The sequence below is a fragment of the Xiphophorus hellerii genome, chromosome 20 (genome assembly GCF_003331165.1).
Source record: "Xiphophorus hellerii strain 12219 chromosome 20, Xiphophorus_hellerii-4.1, whole genome shotgun sequence".
Lineage (NCBI taxonomy): Eukaryota > Metazoa > Chordata > Actinopteri > Cyprinodontiformes > Poeciliidae > Xiphophorus > Xiphophorus hellerii.
In genome coordinates, this window is record NC_045691.1 from 31,746,954 (window position 1) to 31,769,475 (window position 22,522).

The 22,522-nt window shown below is 44.7% G+C and overlaps 1 protein-coding gene across 4 annotated transcripts in view; it reads left to right on the forward strand.

Moving 5' to 3' along the window:
- The window catches only part of klhdc8a (kelch domain containing 8A), a 54,222-nt gene that overhangs the window by 6,097 nt on the left and 25,603 nt on the right, over positions 1 to 22,522 (forward strand). The gene's annotated exons all lie outside the window — the stretch shown is intronic.

The following is a 22,522-nucleotide window of genomic DNA, read 5'->3' on the forward strand; positions in this document are numbered from 1 at the left end:
ATGATGGACCATCACGTCTTGGCAATGCTGGTGTCATTTAAATTGCTCAGATTGGCAGCAGCGTTCCACACTAACAGTTTGTTTGACAGCTGGTGGCAGCATTTCATCCCGTCAGCAAACAGAGAATGACACAGCAGACCTTTCTTGGCTGCTAACGATTCCAGGGCGGACGGTTTATTTCCTTGCTTGCTTTTATTTAAATTGATTTGAACATCATTTTTTAAATTGTATTTTATTTGTGGTAACAATAAAAAGAAAAACACAAGGAAATTCAGGCTGGGTTTTTGTCTGCTGGAAAAGAGGCTAATGTACTGCAAGCTAACTAGCGAAGATGATTCTAACGTTGGTTTGTCTTGAGGCGTGTGCTGTTGATGTGGGTTTTATTGTTCAGTCAGATAGCATAACACTAATAACACAAACTGAAGCTGACTTACTGTCTGTTTAAGACACTGGAAGCTTTTTATTTCTCTTTCAGAACCAGTTCTCAAAAACAACCGTCTTATCTTTCGATAATATTACTTTTTTTGCTTTCCAATCTATGAAGTGTCCATTTTTAAAACATTTAACAGTTGTTTTGAGTTTCAATAATTCAAACTAGAGATGCATTGATTTGAATTTTGTGTCTGATTTGTGGTCTTTGGATTTTTTTCCATTGTTGCAGTAAGAAGTTTCTGATTTGGAAAACTGGCCTTGGATCTTTTGGAGGAATTTTGCTCGCTCTCCATGCGTGTGCCTGTGCTTTCTGTCAGGGGTCTCCAACCTGCGGCTCCCGAGCCACATGTGGTTCTTTAGGACTCCTCCACTTCTTTTTTGGCCAACTTCAAAACTTTGGCCAAAAAATGATAAACACCTGAAATATGCTTTTAAATATAAAGGTAAAAAAATCTAATTGTAGAATTCACTGAGGGTGCTTTCTCGAACAGACTGTCTGTCTATGTGACATGGCACAGCCAACTTCACAGGGTCCGTACAAATAAAGAAAAGTCCTACTTTTTGCTACAGAGAGCTGCTAATAATCAATTTTATTTATAAAGCCCGTCAAATTGAAATCTCAAAGCTTGCCGCAGACTGATAGTGGCTGCCGTCCTACGCCATCAGCCCTTCTGACCAACACTAGCAGGTAAGGTGGGTGAAGTGTCATTTGCACAAGGACACAAGCGAACCGGGAATCAAACTGGCGATCCTCCGATTAGAGTGCTAACCTGCTGCCGCCCTTGCCACCGGTTACAGTAAAGCGTAATCCTAATCCCACTTTCCTTTCTAACATCAAACATCTATCAGCCTTTACTTTTCAAAGGTCTGCAGTGCCACTCATTCAGTCAGAGTCCAACCATAACCTTCACTCTATCGTGTTGGGATTCGACGTCACTGACCGACACAAAGTGTTGCACAATTAAAGAGTTCAGCTAGATGAACTCTATTTATGAAAGTCTCAGTCTCAGTTTGCCACAAACTGTTCAGGGAGAAAGTTGTCTGGTCAGATGAGAACAAAAGCAAAACGCCATGACAACAGACCTGAGCCTGAATATCTCCCACAGTGAACCGCATAGGAGTGGTGCCGTCATGCTGTGGGCGATGATGCATTTCTTTTGAGTACCGCTAAGAGTTAATGGAAAGATGCCGCTAGAACCAAACGGAATGGGTTGGATCAAAGCGCATCCACGTTTTAGAACAGTCCAGTCAAATTCTAGACTTCCATTTAACTGAGAACCTGGGGAAAAACTTGAGAATTGTTATTGACAGACTCGTTCCACTGAGCTGGAGCGATATCTCCAAGAACGACTGCTACTCCTCATTTAATGAACAGAGAGTTAAATTGGTGCATCAGTAAAAAAGAGGAACACAAATAACAAACCAGCTTATTTCCACTATAGAGCCAAGGTATGTCTCCCAATACATCTAAAACATAACCCATATGAAGTGAGGACAAGTTGTTTGCTATAGTTGCAGTTTGCGTACAGACCGTGATGCAGTGCTTTAGTCTAAATGGAGGGCAGAAGACGATGTGCTGCTTAAACACCTCATGGTTTATGAATTCTTGCTGAGAAAGTACAAAATTGGGTCCAACTGGCTCAACTATAACAAATTACAGAAAGGTAAACAAACTTTAATTGGTTCAGGTCAGCTTCCTCAGTCTGGAGAGTAAAAATTGCCTTCTTGTGCACAACAAACTGCATGCTAAATGACTGGGACCCAGCAGCAGCGGCGCTCTCCAGAAACACTCAGAGATCGCCGTTTATCTTCCTCTTCTTAACAATCTGAAGGCTTTCAGGTGAGCGGACTGGCCTCTGTGCACGCCTGCCCTAAAACGACCAGCATACACTCCTGTCCAGACCTCCTGCCGGCTTGGAATTCACACACACACACACACCATTCACGCGCGTCTATAGAGTCCCATAAACGCATATCAGTGTGTGCTTTGGAGGCATGAAAAATGCCCTCAATATCCACAAACACTGTCCACCCTCCATCCCCCCCAAAGTCAACCACTCAGATCTCTAAAGGGTAGGGGCGCAGTAAACACACACGGTCACACACACCAACATGAAGAAACCATTAGGGAGATAATTCCAATTCTGCTGACAGTAGATAGGTTTTACTACTCACTCTCCCTATCACATAGTAATTACTTATAAGGCCACAGGGATTATGATGTCCCCGGCTCCCCACTGTAATAGAGCCTGCGCTCCATATAACCCTTTAGCTTTGCTACCCAGTCTTTATCACCAGCCTAATAGAGCTGTCCCTCCCTCTCATTATCCCACCATATAATAACCTCCATCCATTAACTTAGCGCTCTTCTGCTGCTCCTCACCATTACTTCCCTCTCCTTCATCTTTTATTGCTTCTTTCCTCCGCTCCTTTTCTTCACGAGAGAGCCATGGCAGGGGCCCCGCGGTGGTGTTGGAGGGGGGCAAGGAGGCTCGCAGTGGACACAGCCCTAGCCTAATGTGACTTCTGCACAGCAGTGAGTGGAAGGAAGTGGGGAGTGTTAGCACAACGGCCGGAGCACTCAAGAACGTCCCGGCGTTTAGAGCAGCAGAGCTTGAGGGGAAGCGGTTCACTGTAGAGCTAATTGAATACACACAGGTCTTATGTAATAAGAGATGTTCTCTGGTGCATTGTGTACGTCCTATTTAAGTCCACATCGAGCGTTCTCCTGTCAGCTACGCCAGCATTTTTTTTTTTCTAGGCCTGTATCTATTTCCGTCTCGTCTCCTCGGTGCAACGACGTGCAAACAGCAGCCATGTTGGGTGATTAGCATGTCGCGCTCTCGCTGAATCTAACGTGCACAAGAGTGTGTTTCCTTAACAGCCTTGTGCAGGTGGACTTATGCAGGGAACAGTGGCGTGAAAAAGTTTTTTTTTGTTTGTTTTTTGACTTAAAGGGACAGTGTTTTCTGTTTTCCAGGTACATAGTTCCATTTTATTGCACAATCAAGTAAGTCATATTTTCCAAAGTCATATTATCCAAAATGACTTAAAAGAAACTTTGTATTTTAACACCTTAAAATTGGGCTTCTGTTTCTTTAAAAACTCCTGCTCTTTCTGAAACTCCACCTTCAGGAAGTCATCACAACATCTCTCCTCTGTTAACCCTTTAACAACATTTTTTATCAACGTTGCTCTGAGAAGCAGCTCCTGTAATGAACTCAGCAGATGCTCAGTTCCACCAGGTGTTTGCTAATTGCTGCTGGCTAGTCTGAAGGAGCTGAGTGGGATTTCTCAAACATGCTTGGAAGTATCAAAGCAACAGTCCAGACGTGTTTTTGATGATGTAATAACCTAAACACATGATGTAAAACTCAAAAAAGCCGATTTTATTTAACACTGCCCCTTTAAATATTTCTTCTGTTTAGCTGCTTCAGATCTTTAAACACGTTTTAATATCAGCTAACGATGAGCTGTGTGAAAATACAGGCCATTTTTACAAAATGATTTCATCTGCGATGTCTTATTGTCTGCTTTCTGTTTTCCTTGCTGTCTTTGCGTGGATCTGCAGGCTTCTGCTTCTGTTGGCCTGTTACATTGCTGCTGAGTTTTCCCACCGAGAGACAATGGAATATTTTTCTCTTCTGTTCTCTGAAGGGGAAAGAGCAATCCAAACCGACCCGTCTCCGCGGGAAAACTAATAAATCTCTGAATAATTTTGGTACAGCGAGCTTCTCCTTAGAAGGCTCTGGATTGTATTTTATTTGTGAGTCAGAGTAAAAGCAGGCTGAATATGATGAAAGATTCCAGTTGTTAACAGTGACTAGAAAATAAAGACATAAAGTCATACACTGTAAACGGTTTTACATAATCTACCGTCAGACCGATTTCTCTGTATTTTCAATAACTAATCACCACGCACAGCTTGACAACTTGACACACGATCACAGCTCACAAGTGGACAAATCACGGAGCCAGTGGAACGATTCCTGGTGAGATGTTCCGTCAGGCTTATGGTGACAGTCCAACGTCCCCGGTGTCCTTCTGGGGACAAAGTCCCCACAGCCTTCGAGTTGGGAACTCGTAGCAACTTGTCGTGCTCCGCTCGGCTTTCAGAATATTCCTCCTGATGTCCAGAGCTCCCGGAGGAGGGAATGTGCAGCAGGTGATGAGGAACTGTTGGACCAGATCAGTTCCAGAAAACATATTTATCACAGAGAGTCTACGCATCCCGGTTACAATGCCGGGTTTCTGTGATTTAAAATGAAACCATGATAGATCGTTTCAAACCTTTTTCGATTTATGCCGTATAGTTCAAGTGAAAGAAGAAAACAATCGGTTTAGAGGAAAAATGAAAAGCGGCAATAAACTGAATCCTTTGTCATTTAGCAAACAGAAACCATTTTGTTTATTCTAACTGGCCTGAAACAAAAGGCGTTTGGTTGGATTGAACTTCAGACAGTGAGAGAAAAAGAATGAGGGTCTTTTTGTATGTAAACTTCTGGTCTCAACTGTACATTTGAATGTTTTTTTTTGCTTCATTTTTCAGGTGCTCAACATTGAGGACAGAAATCCGCAAAAGTATCTCTAGCTTTGTTTATGTACATTTTACATAAAGCTTAGACTAGTAATCAGAAGTCGCATCCTTTATTCTTGTGAATGTTTGACACAAGCCTTCAGAAATGGGAGGATGATATGTTTTTTTTTGTTTTTTTTAAATACTCTCTGTTGATGTAGGACTCTGAACTTTATGCTTGTAGAATAATAATACCGGTTGAGGTGAAGCTGTTGCACCATTTTGTCCTCAGACTGAATGCGAGCCGGTTGGCAGTCCCTGCAGCTTTAACAGAAACCTACATAAATATGGAAATGGGTCAGTGGGAACTCTCCAGTTTTATATGAAGGCTTTTGGAAATATGCCATTATCATACCGCTTCCTTCTGATCACCACTCTGTGGAGTTTTACTGAGATGTGTGGAGAAGTAAGCTTAAACCTCAAAAGCACCAACACGTTCTTGCCAACGCTGTCACGCTGTTGGGTATCTGCGATGCATTTCAGCTGCACACATTCACCACAGAAATGCACAATTTGACATTTCAAAAATGAATGTAGATGCACTGCAATTTCAAAAGAAGTCATTTTTTCACACAAAAAAAAGGTTTGCTTCCATTCGCAAACCTGCAATGGGAACACTTTTACTGCTGCACTGGAGTCACATGATCAATGACCAGATGTAGCTACTGGCGGAAACCACAAAGAAGACGACAGAAAGGAGTTGGAAGATGATGGCACATCGTGTTTTTTAATGACTTGTCATGTGAAGAAACTTATTCATGCGTGATTTCAATTGCGCTTCTTATGTAATGGAAACACTGCTAGTATAAAATTCTGTTTTTTTCAACATTAGCAGAAAATAAATAAGTTAATATAAGTTTTCACATATTTGAAATGAAAACGCAGCTTGTGATGCCTGTGATATTCCTGCTTGACTTTCTATGTAGCATTTGGATCTTCAGCTTTGCTTTGTGTTATCCGGTACTTTTTTGGACAGTGAAAAATTATTACAATTAATAACAACTGGAACGTTGTGAAGTATAGTCTGTCGTTCAGCCTGTCGTTGTTTTCCCTTACTTTGCCTCCACAGTGTGATGGTTTTTTTCTCCTTATCATATAAAGCTTTGAATTGCCTTGTTGCTGAAATTGCGCCATACCAAAAAACCGCCTCTCCTCACCTTGAATCTAATAACTGATTGAACCTCCACCATTTATCACAACTGCTAACAAACATCGGAAAGATTTTGATTTTTGGCCTACTCTTATTATTATTTGTGATTTTTTTTGCAGAAGTGTGTGGAATCAGCCACACTGGAGGGTCAGCTGTAACGACTCTTTAGGATTAAATGTTACATGGAACATTCTCCCTTTCTCCAGCGACTACACACACTTGAGTTGCTACGGTGACAGTGTTTTTGCTCTTGCAGCATCTGCCAGCTGAACACACAGACACCGAGCCACACACACGCTGAAAATACTAGACATGTAGCAACACAGAAGGGAATCCAGGCGGAGGAGGGAGGGAGAGCGAGGAGCAGTGTGAGCTGTTTGCCTTTTAAAGGCAGATAAGAGAAACACCAACTGCTCCACAACAGCCTCGGCCAACGATCAGCCACAAATGATTTGGTCTCAGCTGTCTCATTAGAGGGCCCGGAGCCCGCGCTATCAGATTAAGTCTGTTAATGCACTTCATCAGCACCAATAAAGACAGAGGAACAGCAGTGCTGGTGCATTTGCTATTTTGGCGTTCAATGCTCAAATGGCAGCAAGTCCTGGCGAAGAGACAGAGCAGCCATGTTTCACCAACCGTAGCCTCAGTCTGCAGCGTAACTCGTTGGTGTTTTCATGTGCAGGCAAGTAGCTGCGACCCAGCAGAGACCCCGTAGCTAAGGTGAGCATCTGTTGGCAAGACAAATATTCGTAATACATGTTACAAATCTCACCTTTGTGGAAGAGTGACGAGTACAAAGCCACTGCTGGATGAAAACCACAGTGTGTCCCAGTCAGGCTACATTTATGTGCTGTTGGATGTTGACTGGAGAAAAGTTCCACGATTAGACGGCACCGCAGCGACACCGTGAGTCAGCTGCGGTTGTCATGCCAGGCCACCGGATGGCGCTGGGAGTTTAGCATGTAGTTGAAACAGGCGTGAGCTTTTGACCCTTAGCTTCCACCTTCTTTAGAAAACAGTAACCAAGTGCTCATGTAATATATCATTTCTTCTCAGAGGTTGTGTTATACTGAACAAGTCGAGTAGCACACCCAGCACAATGCTAGCCGTCGTTGTTTTTGTCGTTTTTTTTGTCCGTGTATGCGTAAAACAAACCCTGCAGCCGGGCGTTCTGCGCCGTGCTTCATAACTCCGCAGGAGGTTTTCCCAAAAATGTTCTCTCTGAGACTTGGTTTCCAAAGACTCCCATCACAGGAGATGTGTAAAGAAGTGGCTGAATCATAACGAAAATTAAACACTTTCACCACGTAAACTGTTTGCCACGTAGTGCTGCTTAACACCTTCTGCTAACATCTTCAGGACACATGTCAGCAGAGTGTGCTCTGGTCAGATGACACCAGAACGGAACATTTGGGTCAACATGCAAAATGGCGCTTGGTGAAAAGATAACACACACCCATGAACCACCCCTACCACTTTGAAACTTGATGGTGGCAGTGCATGTATGACGCTCTGGGGATGTTTTCCTGCAGCAGCAACAGGAGTTGATGGGTACATCAGTGCAGCACAACTCTGGAAGAAAACCTCACAGCAGATAAATTCGAGCCGAATCCAAATTTTTTTGTCCAAATGCGACCTTTATTTGATCTTTTCACAGCAGCTAGACAGCATAATTCTGATCTCTTAAGCCCTCAAAAATGTGATTTGAGCCACTTCCAATCCGTCTGATAGTTTCCAAAGTGTCTCAACAGTCATGTTGCATTTTATCCAATTTTTAAGTTGTGCACAAGATGTGCGGCACCTTGGAAAAAGCTCAGACTGGACATAAACAATGGCTGAAAAAATAATATTTATGAAATTATGAAATAATTCAGTGAAGTCAGTGAAGTGAATCACATCACAGCCCCAACACTCTTGGTGGGGACTCAAGATGTAAATCATCCAAACAGACTTCTCTGGAGAGTGTGCAAAAAAATAAAAAATAAAATAAAAAAGCGTCTGCGTCGCTTTGGGATTGTTAACCGTTCACACAGAGGTCTGATTGTGGTCACGTCATTCAGTAGTATGAACAACTATGCAAAAATAAATAAGTAAAAAACTGGATTTCAGCAAAAAAATTGGAAATGAAAACCAATACCTGCTGTGTGAATTTGCCCTTAGAGCCGGTTAAAGTCCTGACTCCGGACCTGACGTTCACCTCCCAGCAGGACAACAACCCTAAACATGCAGCGAGCGCTACAGTAGAGTCGTTTAGGTCAAAGCATATCTCTTAGTTAGAATGACCCAGTGTAAATCTCATTGAACATCTGTGGCAAGACTTGTCCATTGAAATTGTCCATCCCATCTAACTGAACTGGAGCCATTTTCCAGAGAGAAATCTGTCAAGTTTCTAGAAGCAAACCCCAAACAACCTGTTCCTGTAACTGGAGTTAAAACCTTTCACATTTGAATAATAAAAAAAAAAAGACAAAGTTACTCATGTAATTTTCTCCCCACTTCAAAATGATGCTCTCCTTTGTGTTATATAAGTATCACATTTGTTCTGTGGGAAGGCTCCATGAAGGGAGCTCTGACCTCAGCAGCTGATGAAGCTGTTCTTGTGTAGCCATGGCAGCATTGTTAGGTCTCTCTGTAGAGTTTCTCTGCGTTTGTTCCTTTTCATACATGATGTGTTTGTGCTGTGACGGGAAACAGGCTTTGTGGACAGAGCGGCACAGGCTATTGTTTGTCCAGAGCCCGGCTCAGCTCCACAGGAGAGTTTTAGTGGAGCAGCTCTCTGCAGCCCACTGGCTTTTTTCTTTTCCTCTCTGCTAGCGCAGCACTTTGGCCCAGCCCTGTGAGGAAACGTAGATCAGCCGGAGCCTCGTGTTATCTCCAGGCTGGATGTCTGAGCAACTGGAACAAGCTGAGCTGTTGGTCTGTCAGCCAGGCGGGCTAAATATGCTAAGGCAGGAATGTTCACAAGCAGAGGAACAGCCTCTGCTCCTCCAGCTACCACTGCTCAGAGACTGTCTAAATGTCATGTACAATATAACAGGTTGGGCTTTAGTAAAGTGTGCAGCGGGGTCTGCTGTCCCGATTTTTTTTTTTTTTTTTATCCAAAACCGTTCCTTGGATACCTACAGTAATCATACCTTTTGAGCTTTTTTACATGTATTGAAAATTTAAGTGATTTTTATTTTTTTGTAGGATATTACTTTTGATTAATTAATCATCCATACATCCATTTTAACAAGTTAAACATTTTAACGCAATTAAACCTCCCTTCAGAGTCCTGCCCAGGAACTCCCCATGCATTTTGATTAAAGGGGCAGAATTATGTAAAATGTACTTTTTTTTTTTTTTAGCTTTTGTCTTTATTTTTCCCTTATTAAAAACATATCGGAGTTTGTTGATTGTTATGCACGCACAGCTTCCCTCAGAAACTTACTCAACTTCTGTCTCACAGAGCCAGGTTCCCACTCCCCTTCATCATCAATCAAAACTTATTGTATAGCAATTCAGCAGCAGCATTTCAAGTGCTTTACATCATAACAACACAATCACATGCATATAAATCACTTAGTCAAGTTCATCAAGTTACATTTCAATCATTCTAACAGTGGTTTTCGTGAGATAAAGACAGTGTTCAGCTGTTACGTTTTCTGGAAGTTTGTCCAAATTGTGTGCTAGATCTGAAATCTGCTTTCCCGTGGTCTGTTCTGGGATGCAGCAGACCAGACCGAAGACCTGAAGGTTCGGAGGTGAACATAAAGCATATCTTAGTTTGTGGTCCTTCAGTGATTATACTCCTTCAGACTAGCCGGCAGCAATTAGCCGACTAATTTGGTGGAACTTTGCATCAGCTGAGTTCATTATAGGAACTGCTTCTCAGAGCAACATTTTTACCAATGTTGCTCTGAGTTGTGATGTTGTGATGACTTCCTGAAGGCGGAGTTTCAAAAAGAGCAGGAGCTTTTAAAGAGACAGTGGTCCAATTTCAAGGCGTTAAATTACAAAGTCTAATTTATTTCAACCAAAACAACAACTTTGAGTTGTTATTAAGCATTGGCTTTTTAGGTGCTGCGGTTTCATCCAGCGAGGGATACCAATTTGCTGAAGTGTGAACTAGGTGTCCATGGCTTTATGTAAATATTCCACAGCTGTGACAGGACATTAGGAAAAAGATGCAGCGCGCGCAGAATATTTGACACCTTGTGTGTGAGAGGAAGCAAAGAGAAAGGTGTTAAGATGAATGGTAATTATCTCAAGGAAAGGAGAGCGCTTCCTGAGTCTGCGCCAGTGATCGGTCTGAAAATCATTTTCCTGTGGAATCGTTAATTAATGACCATCAAGATGGACTGCCCTGCTGCCACAGCAAACCCCGCTGTGAGCTGTCTCCTCAAATTCAGCTCTTTTATTTTAAACCGAATTCTTCTTCTTCCTTCCTAAAGTCAGGTGGTCCAGCAGCTCAGAGTAATTAGATTTTAGGTTGGTGTTCATGTTTAATCACCATCTGTTCAAATTTACAATATGCAGGGCGTTTTTTGTTGTCGTTTTGTTTTATGCTTGGTTTTACACAGCAGGTTTAATAAAAAATTACGTTTTTATGGAAGGAGAATTTTACCGTGATGATATTCTAGAAATTAAATTTAAGACAAATGTTTATGTATTGTGTTTGTCACTCCCAGTGATTGTCTACAGTTTACTTTAACAGCAGCCTCTTGTTCTACAGTCTGGACCTGCAGCTACTCAGAAACATTCGCTCCCTGGAGGTGCGGACTCTGTTGAGGTTTTCCCCAGTCCCTTACGTTTGGACATGATATATGTAACGCTCTAGTTCAACACTACACTTCATGAACCCATTTATTTCATCTTTCTCTCACCTTTACACCTGGGTGTGAAGGAGCATTGTCCCAGGGCGCGGTGGGCATGCAGGCGCTGCCTGGGGCGGCTGAGTCCGGCTCGGGATGGGAGGTGGTGGCCGATTATGTGAGGGTGGGCCATGGATGGTGAGCTCTCTAGCTTGGCCCAGTCCTGCTGCTGGCCAGTGTGGGTGAGTCTGGGCCAGGTGCTGGGTGTCTGTATGGGGGGGTTCGCCTCCCAGCTGTCCCTCGCATGGTTGAAGGGGCTTGATGGACTGGTGGTGTGAAGCCATGGATGGGAAAGGGGAGAGAAAAAAAACTAGATATAAATGAAGGGTTACTTTTATACCACTGAGATTAACTTCACCACCATATTTTTCGGACTATAAGTCGCTACGTTTTTCCCACGGCTTATAGCCCGGTGCGGGTTTTCTGTTGATTTTCCTTCAACCACCAGGGGGCTCTTTAGCAGGAAGTGAATCATTGGAAGTCAAAATTGGAAATCAAAGACGAAAGTGTTAATTTTCATCTAGAACAAGCACATGCTAGCAGCAGGCACGATGGAGAAATTTCTTCCAACTCATTGATCTGGCAGTACAGAAGAGGAATAGAGCCGCTGTACGTAAGCTCGGCGTGAACGACTCCATGGTTCGGCTTTGGAGACGGAGGGCTGCGCCTTAATAAATCCAGCAGGTTTATTAGGACGCTGCCCTCTGCTGGGTCCTTATGGAAAACCAAGAGCGGCGGTGTCTGAATGCGGTGTGTTGTTGTGAGCAGTGCCGGACCAGTTGATGATTTGTGATTTAATTGAAAACAGCAAACTACGAACGCAGGCACTAGGAACATGAGACGCTAACTGGACATTGACGAAAACAGGACCCACGAGACAAGGACAGTGGAGTTAATACACGGATGTAATCACAGAAAGAGCACACTGGGACGCTCAAGGGAGCCAGGACAACGAAGAGACTAAACACAGAAAACTCTAAATAAACAAGAAAACAGACTGACAGTACCCCCTCAAGGGGGCTACTGAGCCCAAAAAACCAAAACACAACAAGGGTGGGCGGAGGGGCGCTGGACGGCGGGCCAGAGTCCAAAATAACAAAAAACAACCCACCATTGCGGGCGGAAACACGGGAAGGGCCAAGAGTCCAAAAAGAAACAAAAAACTACCCACAGGGTGGGCGGAGGCAAAGGAGGCGGGAACCACGGAGGTGGTCCGGCGGTCGTCCGCGGCGGCGGGAACCACGGAGGTGGTCCGGCGGCCGTCCGCGGCGCTGGAGGCGGGAACCACAGAGGCGGTCCGGCGGCCGTCCGCGGCGCTGGAGGCGGGAACCACGGAGGCGGTCCGGCGGCCGTCCGCGGCGCTGGAGGCGGGAACCACAGAGGCGGTCCGGCGGCCGTCCGCGGCGCTGGAGGCGGGAACCACGGAGGCGGTCCGGCGGCCGTCCGCGGCGCTGGAGGCGGCGATGATGAGTCCCGGGGGCCGCCCACAGACGGCGACGACGAGCCCCCCGAGGCAGGGTCTCGGTCGGAGCACAGGGGGTCTCGGTCTCAGGTGGAACACTGGGGGTCTCGGTCTCGGGTGGAACACTGGGGGTCTCGGTCTCGGGTGGAACACTGGGGGTCTCGGTCAGAACGGATAGGGACTGGGTCTCGGTCGGAACACTGGGGGTCTCGGTCTCTGGAGGAACGCTGGGGGTCAGAGTCTCTGGAGGAACGCTGGGGGTCAGAGTCTCTGGAGGAACGCTGGGGGTCAGAGTCTCTGGAGGAACGCTGGGGGTCTCTGGAGGAACGCAGAAGGTCAGGGTCTCTGGAGGAACGCAGAAGGTCAGGGTCTCTGGAGGAACGCAGAAGGTCAGGGTCTCGGGTGGAACACTGGGGGTCTCGGTCTCGGGTGGAATGCAGAGGGTCTCGGTCTCGGGTGGAACGCAGAGGGTCTCTGGAGGAACGCAGGGAGTCTGAGTCGGAACGCAGGGAGTCTCTGGAGGAACACAGAGGGTCAGGGTCGGAACGCAGGGAGTCTCCGAAGGAACGCTGGGGGTCTGGGTCTCGGAAGGAACACTGGGAGTCTCGGAAGGAACACTGGGAGTCTCGGAAGGTGCGCCGGCTGGAACGCCGGCTGATTCGGCCTCGGGTGCGCCGGCTGGAACGCCGGCTGATTCGGCCTCGGGTGCGCCGGCTGGAACGCCGGCTGATTCGGCCTCGGGTGCGCCGGCTGGAACGCCGGCTGATTCGGCCTCGGGTGCGCCGGCTGGAACGCCGGCTGATTCGGCCTCGGGTGCGCCGGCTGGAGGTGAGCCGGAGCGGAGCCTCGGGGCCGGTTGCGGGGGCGAGCCGGAGCGGAGCCTCGGGGCCGGTTGCGGGGGCGAGCCGGAGCGGAGCCTCGGGGCCGGTTGCGGGGGCGAGCCGGAGCGGAGCCTCGGGGCCGGTTGCGGGGGCGAGCCGGAGCGGAGCCTCGGGGCCGGTTGCGGGGGCGAGCCGGAGCGGAGCCTGGGAACCGGCTGCGGGGGCGAGCCGCAGCGAAGCCTTGGAAACGGCTGCGGGGGCGAGCCGCAGCGAAGCCTGGGAAACGGCTGCGGGGGCGAGCCGCAGCGAAGCCTGGGAAACGGCTGCGGGTCCGGAAAGCGACGAGGGGCCGGGTGCACCGGCGGCTCACGTCGCTGTCTCCGAGCGGGCAGCGGAGGTGGCGGCTCCGGAAAGCGACGAGGGGCCGGGTCTGCCGGCGGCTCACGTCGCTGTCTCCGGGCAGACAGCGGAGGTGGCGGCTCCGGAAAGCCACGAGGGGCCGGCTCCACCGGCGGCTCACGTCGCTGGCTTCCCGGACGAAGGAATCTACGGGGGCCGTATCCGGGGGGTGCTAACACCAGTCTTGTCCCCCGGAATAGCTCCCACTGCAGGTCGGCGAGGGCTTCAGTCAGCTCCCTCTCCTCCCTGCCGGATCTCCGCCTCGGTCCGCTCCGCCTTTTGGGAGGGAACCTCACTCCAGCTGCGTCCATTACCAAGCGAGCCTCACCGTTCGGTATGGTCGGGTCCTACTGTCATGAAGTGCGGGTGGTGTTGGTGGTGAGGCAGAGCAGCAGACCCAGTTAGATGAATTCTATGATATTGATGAAAACAGCAAACTACGACAGAGGCAAAGGAACACTGTACGACTAGATGACTTGACGAACATGACGAGACCGACGAGGACAAGGACAAGGTGGAGACGGAGGGTATCACAGAACGAACACAATGGGAACAATCAAGTAGGATAGGACACGAAACTAGACCAGAAAACTCTAATAACAAGAAAACACAGATCCGACAGGCGGAGATACCAGCGGCTTATATATGTACGTTTCCAGTTTTTTTTTAAAAAAAATTGTAGATGCGGCTTATAGTATGGTGCGCTCTATAGTCCGGAAAATACGGTAGTTTTTTTTTGTTCTATAGTTTTGCTTAAAAGGGCCCCATTATTTAAAAACAACTTTTATTTTAGCTTTATGTCATGCTATGCTGGAAAATGTCACACTGCCTCTTTAAACTCAAGTATCAGAGCAACAAGTATCTAAAAAGCAATAAATTTACGACTTTTATATAACACTAAATCACTTAATTAATCAAGAAAGTCTTTGCTGTTTTGCCCCGTGTTTGGCCCAGATGGTCTATAATTTCAGTTGCAGAAGTGAGCGGAGATCTTTCGCTGTCTACACATTTTCTCCGTTCTCACATAAAAAATTACCTGTCTGTGTTTTACAGAATCACCCGCAGCGCTGCACAAGAAAAGGTGTCTCCATTCATTTTTCTACGTGTCCACAGTCTTATCCTGCAAAATCTTTATTAATAGATCGTGACCTATGCCGAGGAGCTGAAGCAGTATAAAACAGAGCCGGTGACATCAAACGACGGGCGAGGGACTGCCGGTGGGACTAATGTGGCATTATTAAAACCAGGCTGGTGTGAAACGCTGTCCGTGTGATAAAGCTCACCGTCCACACAACAGCACACGCGTGTACGCACACACACCCAGGCTCCGGACAGATTTTGGCAACTTTAGTTGCGCAGCGAGGTCAACTACAGACTGCAGCACAGATGCCCGATTTGAATACTGCAGACTAATTAAATAGAAGCCAATAAACGATCCCTTGCTGATCTGTGTGTTCCCAAAAAAAACCCCAAAAAGCCCGGTGAGAGAGGGAGCCGAACAAAGCACACCAGGTGTTTTATCTGACCTCTGCAGGAGGAAAAATAGGTCACCGTGTTTTAGAGTCTGACAGAGAAAGTTACTGCAGCCGTTTTTTTCTTCAAAGCTCATCCCGCATTCAGACCTGTACGACTGACTTAAAAGAAAGATCGCTGGGGATTTGTTTGGGTTTTAAACCATTCAACATTCGGCAGGGTTTACAGGTTCCCCCTGAAAGGAAAAAACAAAACAAAAAACTCCCTTACTTTCAGACCTCAAGCTATTAAAAAAAAAAAAAAAAAAAAGCTCTCTAAGCTTGACTGCAGAACTTCCTTACCTAAGCAGGAGCTGGACCAAATGGACACATGTGAGCCACATAATTTCCCCTTAAGGAATTTTTCTATTCTTATGCTTGCATTTTTTTTAATTAAAATGGATTTTTGTAGAGGTTGATATGTATTGATTTAGTAAACACACCTGCTTCTTTGAAGCTGTAAAACCTTCATGTGAACAGCGGTAGAAGACAAAGTCGATGCTAGGCATAGCTATTTCTTAATCTCGTTTACAGCGGCAGGTCTCTGGGGGTTTGGCTCCGCTTGGCCTCATTACCTCAAACAAAACTCAGCCTCCCTCTGCAAGAACCAAGCCATGGACAGCATGCTGTTAAAACCAGAAGTTTGGATGCACAGAATAAAAAAAATAAAAAAAACACACATGCACATTTGGAAGTATGGCATTAGAAACTGTCAGCAGGGACACTTGGTGATGATGGTGGCAACAGTTGTAGGCAATCTGTGGGTTGCCTGTTTGATTGCTGCTCTGTCCGTTTCAGGCGTTGTGTCAGTTGTCTTCCATTTGTATTCACCGACTGATCAGAACTAATTCCTAAGCATTCCTCGTCCTGGAGACGTCCCTGCCAAAAGTCCCTCCTAGAATAAAACTCAGAGCTGATCAGATACGAACTGATCCTCGCTACAAAATCAAGGCCTGAATCCCAAAGCCTCGTCCTTGGAGTCGGCCTCCAGCCGAGACACAAGAGCTTTGAGCCTCTTCCTTCCAACCTGCTGGTCAGGAAAAAGATTTGTTTAAAACCCTTTGACGTATTCACCGGAGAACTCGTAGAAATGCTCTGTGTACCCCACGTTTCTGCGTTCCCATAGAGACGGGAGAAGTCTCTTGATGCGTCCCCCGGCAGACGCCTGCTGTGGCAGCCTCTCCGTTCCTCGACGAGAAGGAATGTAGGAATTCCTTCTCGTCGAGGAAAGAATTTTTTACCGGAGGTTCTGCTGAGAAACTCCAGCTGGGATCCCAGTAAGCTCACGCCTGCCTGAAGAGAATTAGTTTTTTCTGTTCCATTAATTTTTGGACTTTTGGACATTGCTTTGACCCGACTGACGATCAACTCAAAGTGAGACCTTTCCATTATCTAAAGATATTGTAAATTGCCTTTCTGTTGCATGCTCGCCTTATATTTTCCTGATTATAGGCTGTGAAATTCTTATGCTATGAATTTCACAGCAGAAATCAATGGTTCCGCCGAACCATTGATTTTATCATGGTAAAAATTATTTTATCAATTTTTATTCTAAGAGGGTTTGATTTTTTCAGTGCTGCTGGGATTCATTCATTAGCTTTCTCTCGGCCAATCTCCTCACATTCTCCCTCTTGTTCCCATTTCTCTTCTTTTCTTGATTCTCATATCTACTTTGTGGTCATAAAAGGCCTAAGACCACTTTTTTTTTGTCTAGCCTAAACATGCAGTGTTGTTAAAAGGTGGTGGGCCGGGGTGAGTTGGTCTCTGTCTTTCAGAGATGTGTGGTCCGAGCTAGTCTTCAACCTCAACTTCTTGTTTATTGCCATGTCAACATCTGATGAAACTGTGCTTTGCGTAGCCTGGTTGATTTGCTCCAAACTGTTAAATGGAAAAACACCAAGTCACATTTCCTTTGTCTTCTCTTTTTGTGACATTTTCAAAGTTTGCTCAAAATTTCCACGATGATTAGATGGAAACAAACATTATAGTGCCAAAAATATTCACTCACCTGCCTTGACTCACATATGATGCAACAGATGGGCGACAGTGGCCGTGTGGGTCGAGTGGTCGCCTTGGGATCGGAAGGTTGTAGGTCCATTTATCATGAGAATAAGTGAATAAGTGCCCTTGCAATTTGCCTTCTGGGAAGACTGTCCACAAGGTAAAGGAGTGTGTTTATGGGTGAATGAGCATTACCTTTCACAAGAATGAAACAAATAATAAAAATAGTAGAATTACTTGACTTTGCGGCCAGAAACTAGCTTCTAAACAATATCTCCTATGTAACTAAATTGACCCGAAGTAACCTTAGCTAACTTTTTCATACTGCACAGTTTCATAATGAGAGAGAGGTGATGAGAAACCAATGTCAGAGGGGAAGTGCATTACAGAGCAGAGGGTTTTGTGTCAGTCAGGATCAGAGCTGGAGCTCATGTTTAACTATGCTATAGAGATGCTACAAGTCAATATGCTGAATATACAGTACAGACCAAAAGTTTGGACACACAGTTGTGTCCAAACTTTTGGTCTGTACTGTATATATTTTTTTCAGATCACATATGTATTTTCTATTACACTAATAGATCATTTATCTTGTAAACTTTTAATATATTCACAGTTTGTGCAAATCTGTGATAGCATATTGGCAATATACTCTTGAAAAATGTGAATATATTGAATACATAATGTCATTTATTTCACCTGGAAAGTGTGTTATAATGGATCCTCCTGTGTTCTGGTAGCCTGATGTGTTTGCACTACTGCAGTGTGTATGAAGCACGTAATGTACAAAGTGGCAAAGCAGAATAATAAGACATTAAGTAACTAAAAAGTGTACTTCATTAGCAATTATAATAAACCAAACGTGTAATTGTAGCATACTGTAACCTCACTACTAATATATAAAATGTATAATGCTCAAATATTTAAAAGACATTCTAAGTATATTTTAAATGTAATTATATCACAAAAAAGTACACTTAAGTGTACAAAGTATAACTTTAGTTGTTCAAAAAAGCATGACAGTACACTTAGTATACTGTGATTTACTACAATTTAATTATAATTAAAATACATTAAGCACAAAATTAGTTGTTTCAAAATAACATACTTCAAATTAAATAATCCTTAACTAACTTAACGTATGCTGATGACTAATCTGGCTTCAAGTATGCTAAGATTTAATATGCTTAGTATATTTATTTTTTGCACAAGGGAAAGACTTTTTAATTTCTATCAATTTCAGATCTAATTGATGGTCTGTAAATACTGAAACAGTGTGGCTGCATCACAGTTTGAGGTTTTCTAAGGATAAAACAAAGTTTTCTAACCACAGCTAAAATCATTATTATATTAACTAGTATTAATAGTAGTAATAATTACACACATGTGTATTATGGGGTCTCTAGTGGTGCTGAGATTTAACAAATGACTTATGACGGTTTAATATCCCGTCCTCTGATTTGCTTCATGTAAGACTTTAGGTGCTCTATTGTCCCTGGTTGCCTTGGTAACACTCTAGTTGTGGCGGGAACTGCTTGTCTTCTCTCTCTACATGCAGATGGTGTTTTGTCACAGTCTAGAAAATGTGACGATGAGGACTAAACTCATGTCTGCTTTTTGTTGCACTTCACAAAACTCACCAAACTGGATCAAGTCCTGAATCTCTCCCAGTACAGTGGCTCCTCACGGCTCACCCTGCCTGGCCTGCTGTCTGGAGAACAGAGACGCTGGAACAACTTCCTGCAAGTTTGATTCAAAATGGACGAAGTCAAAAGAAGGATCCAGTTCCGTCAGTTTAGCTATTCCAACACATTTGTGTCAAATATTGTCTCTCACTGAGCTTTTCCAACTGCTGCTCCTGAATAAATGGGTAAAATACTTAATAACTGTTTCTATTATTTGAGGTTTTTTATACACTGGATAGTGGGCTGGTTCCTCATCTACCTCCACAACAGCCCCAATCTGGTCTGAGTACAAACCTCGGTTTGGGTTCGGTTAAAGTGAACTCTGGTTTGGTTCCAACGCATGTGAAAGCAAACTGACCAGAGACCGCTCCAAAAGTAGGAAGCGGACAACAGCGCCAGGCATTCTGGGTAAATACAACCAAAACAAGGCTGTGTTTTGTCAGGAGCGTTTTACCAAAGACAAAAGAGAAATCCTACAACCTCTAACATCTGACGCTACTCCATTTTTGCTTGCGGTTTGTGAGGCTGTTGTGTCTTCTTCAGATGTTGTTGTGTTGTTTCCCTCACATGGTGCATTCATTGCCACCACAGGTGAAGAGGGGAACAGATTTGTCAGATTGTTTGTTTGGTCTTGACAGTCCAGTGTGAAAGAGAACCCCATCAGCTGAAAGTGTAGCAAATATTGTACCTTTGCTCCCCAATCGAAGCGAGTCTACTGGACTATCAGTTGTGAAAACAGCCTCAGACTAGAGTTATCCCTCCAGCCGGTTCTGCTGCTCATCAAACCTGGAGAGACGGTTATGAACATAAAGACGCTTCTTGCTGTGCTCCGGTTTCCAGAGCGGGTCTTCCCCGTTTAGACTGCGAATCGCAGGGAGGGCGGAAACACAGCCTAATTAAAAGTTGTAACTTGGAAGCATGCTGATTGTGAGTCACTTCAGAGGATGCTGGTGGGCTTACTGTTGATCTCAAGCTGCTCGAGCAGCTAATTAAAAGAAAGAATAAATAATGATACGGCAACCTAAATTGCCGATTAACGCGCCCTGCGAGCCGGCTCCCGCTCCTGAAGCCAGCTCCGGCGCGCCGGGCTCGGCTTGTCGGAGGGCGGCTCGCTCCTTTGGTTTCCATCCTTCTTCCTTATTAACAGGGAACCGAGCGGTAAGCAATCATGTGCAAAAGAAAAAGAAAATAAAAAAGACTTGTGTGGGGAAAAGAGAGAGGAACCCAACTGTTTCTATGGCAACCTGTCCTCGCTCGTTGGAAAAAAAAAGAGGGAGATTTTATTTTGAAGGACGCTCTTCTTTGTCTTTCCTCTTTGTTCTTTATTCGGGCGCCTGCGAAGTGATCAAAGGTGTGACAGGTAGATGAAGCGCAATAATAAAGCAGACAGAGTGGGGGGAGGGGTGAAGGGGAGCAGGGGAGATTGGGGAAGGGGGGATGTGGAGCTCAAAAGGAAAAACTGCTGAAAGACTCTTCTGTTTAAATCACAGAAGTCCAATTTGAGTCTAAAGTCCTGAAAAGCCGCCCGACTCCGGCGGTCACGGTTAGTGTCGCTCGCCGTCTGCGTGACACAGAAGGTTGTTTTCACGGCCACAATTTAAGGCAGAGGCAGTGGCAATAAAGCCCCGCGATGCATTGTGAGTTTATTCTCCAAGCTTCCTCCCTCTAATCAGTGATAAACCTCCACCCCCGTTCCTCCCTGGAAAGGAAAAGAAAAAAAAGAAAAAGAAAAAACACGCATGAAGGCACCAGAAGTGGGTTACGTGCAGGAAACAGAAAGCTTTGAGGGATGACAGGGCGGGAGAAAAAAATATAATAATAAAAAAGAATACAAGCGCCTGACATCACAGCAACAAAGATAGGAGATTTAACAGGAGAGATGGCAGATCAGTCTGCAAGGCCACAGCTGCTTTTTATGAGGAGGAGATGAAGACTTCAGGTTGGAGGAAAACAAACAGATTGTTGGTGAAAGGTGTGTAAGGACAGCTGCTCCGGTCTGTCCTGTGTTATGGTAGGTTGCGTTAACTTTAGCTGCGTGACAAGTTGGTTCAGAGTGAAAAGAACGATACCTAAATTAGCTGGTTAAATAAATGTCCTCAAAGTAATAAAGTTTTCCTGGAGTGAGGACGGTGTGTGAGTGGAAACTCACAGAGTTTAGCTGGAGATCTGACAGTCAGTCAGCCAGTGACTGCATCTGAGGTCAAATACTGAGAAATTGGATTTTCCTGTGTTACCAAGCTGGAAAAGGATTCACGGTTTTCTTCTTCTTGCAAGTAAAAGTCCTCCCAGCACTGTGGCATGCTGTTTCACTCCTGCTGCTGCAAACTGAAAACCAAAATACAAATTCACAGCAAGCAGCTGCATTCAGAGGTTTCGTAGAATTCAGAAATGCTTTATTGAACCCAAAGAGAAATTAAATGACGTCATAACTCTTACATTGAACTGCAAAAACTGAAAATCTTACAAAGAAATTTGGGTCTATTTTCTGGGGCAAATATCCTAACACCCTTGAAATCTAACTTACAAGTAACTTTTTAGCAAGATTGGAGATTGTTTTAAGTCAATAATTCCTTCATTTTGATGAAAAACTTGTTCCACTGGTAGAGCATGGAAAAAATGGAATAATCTCCCAGTGGAACTAGTGAATTTTAATCAATATTAAGAAATAACTTACTGCTGTATTTTGCTTTAAAAAAAAAAGAAAAGTGACTTGTACGTCAGTCTATTGTATTTCAACTGTACTAACATTTTTGCTCTAGAAACTACAACACAGTGATGACAACTTATTATTTTTGTGTTCAGTTAACTTAAAATGTACAAATCCAACTAAGTTCACTTAATTTACTTAAAGCAACTTTTTACTTTGACTTTACTTGAAACAATTGAGTTCAATAGCAGTTTCCTATTCTACGTCTGATCAACTCAGTTTATTATGTTCATCCAACTCAATTTACTAAGTTTTCATAACTTAATTCATTATGTGTTTAACACGACAAGTCACTCTTACTCAAATCATTTATTTGTGTCTAATAAATAATTTAAATCAGCTGTCAGATCTTCAAGCTGAATCTGACTGAAGACAGTTGTCGTGTGGCAATAAAATGACTGTGAAGACATGCTATGAGCAGCAGAGAGGATATCCTACAGCAACATTTCCTCATGACACTATCAGTTGATGGAAAGTTCTGCTAATCAACCTGACCTGCTTTTGCTGCTCCTCTTCAACGGTGTTTTCACACCATATAGTCCGGTAGACTCGGTTCGACTGGGGACAAAAATGGCAATGTTTGGTGCTGTGGTTCTCTTTCACACGGCACTGAGTGAAACCAACCAGAATCTTTGAAAAGCCTGTTCCCCTCCTCACCTTTGGTGGCGCTGCACCAAGTGAAGGAAACTGCACAAAAACGTCTGAAGAAGACACTGAGCACAACATCCTTCTGAGGAAAAATGTCAGATTTTAGCGATTGTAGGATTTCTCTTTTGTCTTTGGTAAAGACCACGAGCCATCTCTACTGGCAGCGCTAGACTGGATCGTTTGTTTTGATTGAATTTATCCTGGAAGTGCCCTGCGCTGTAGTCCACTTCCTGCTTCCTGCTCCAAAAGGAAGCGGTCCAAGCGTGTATATGTCTAC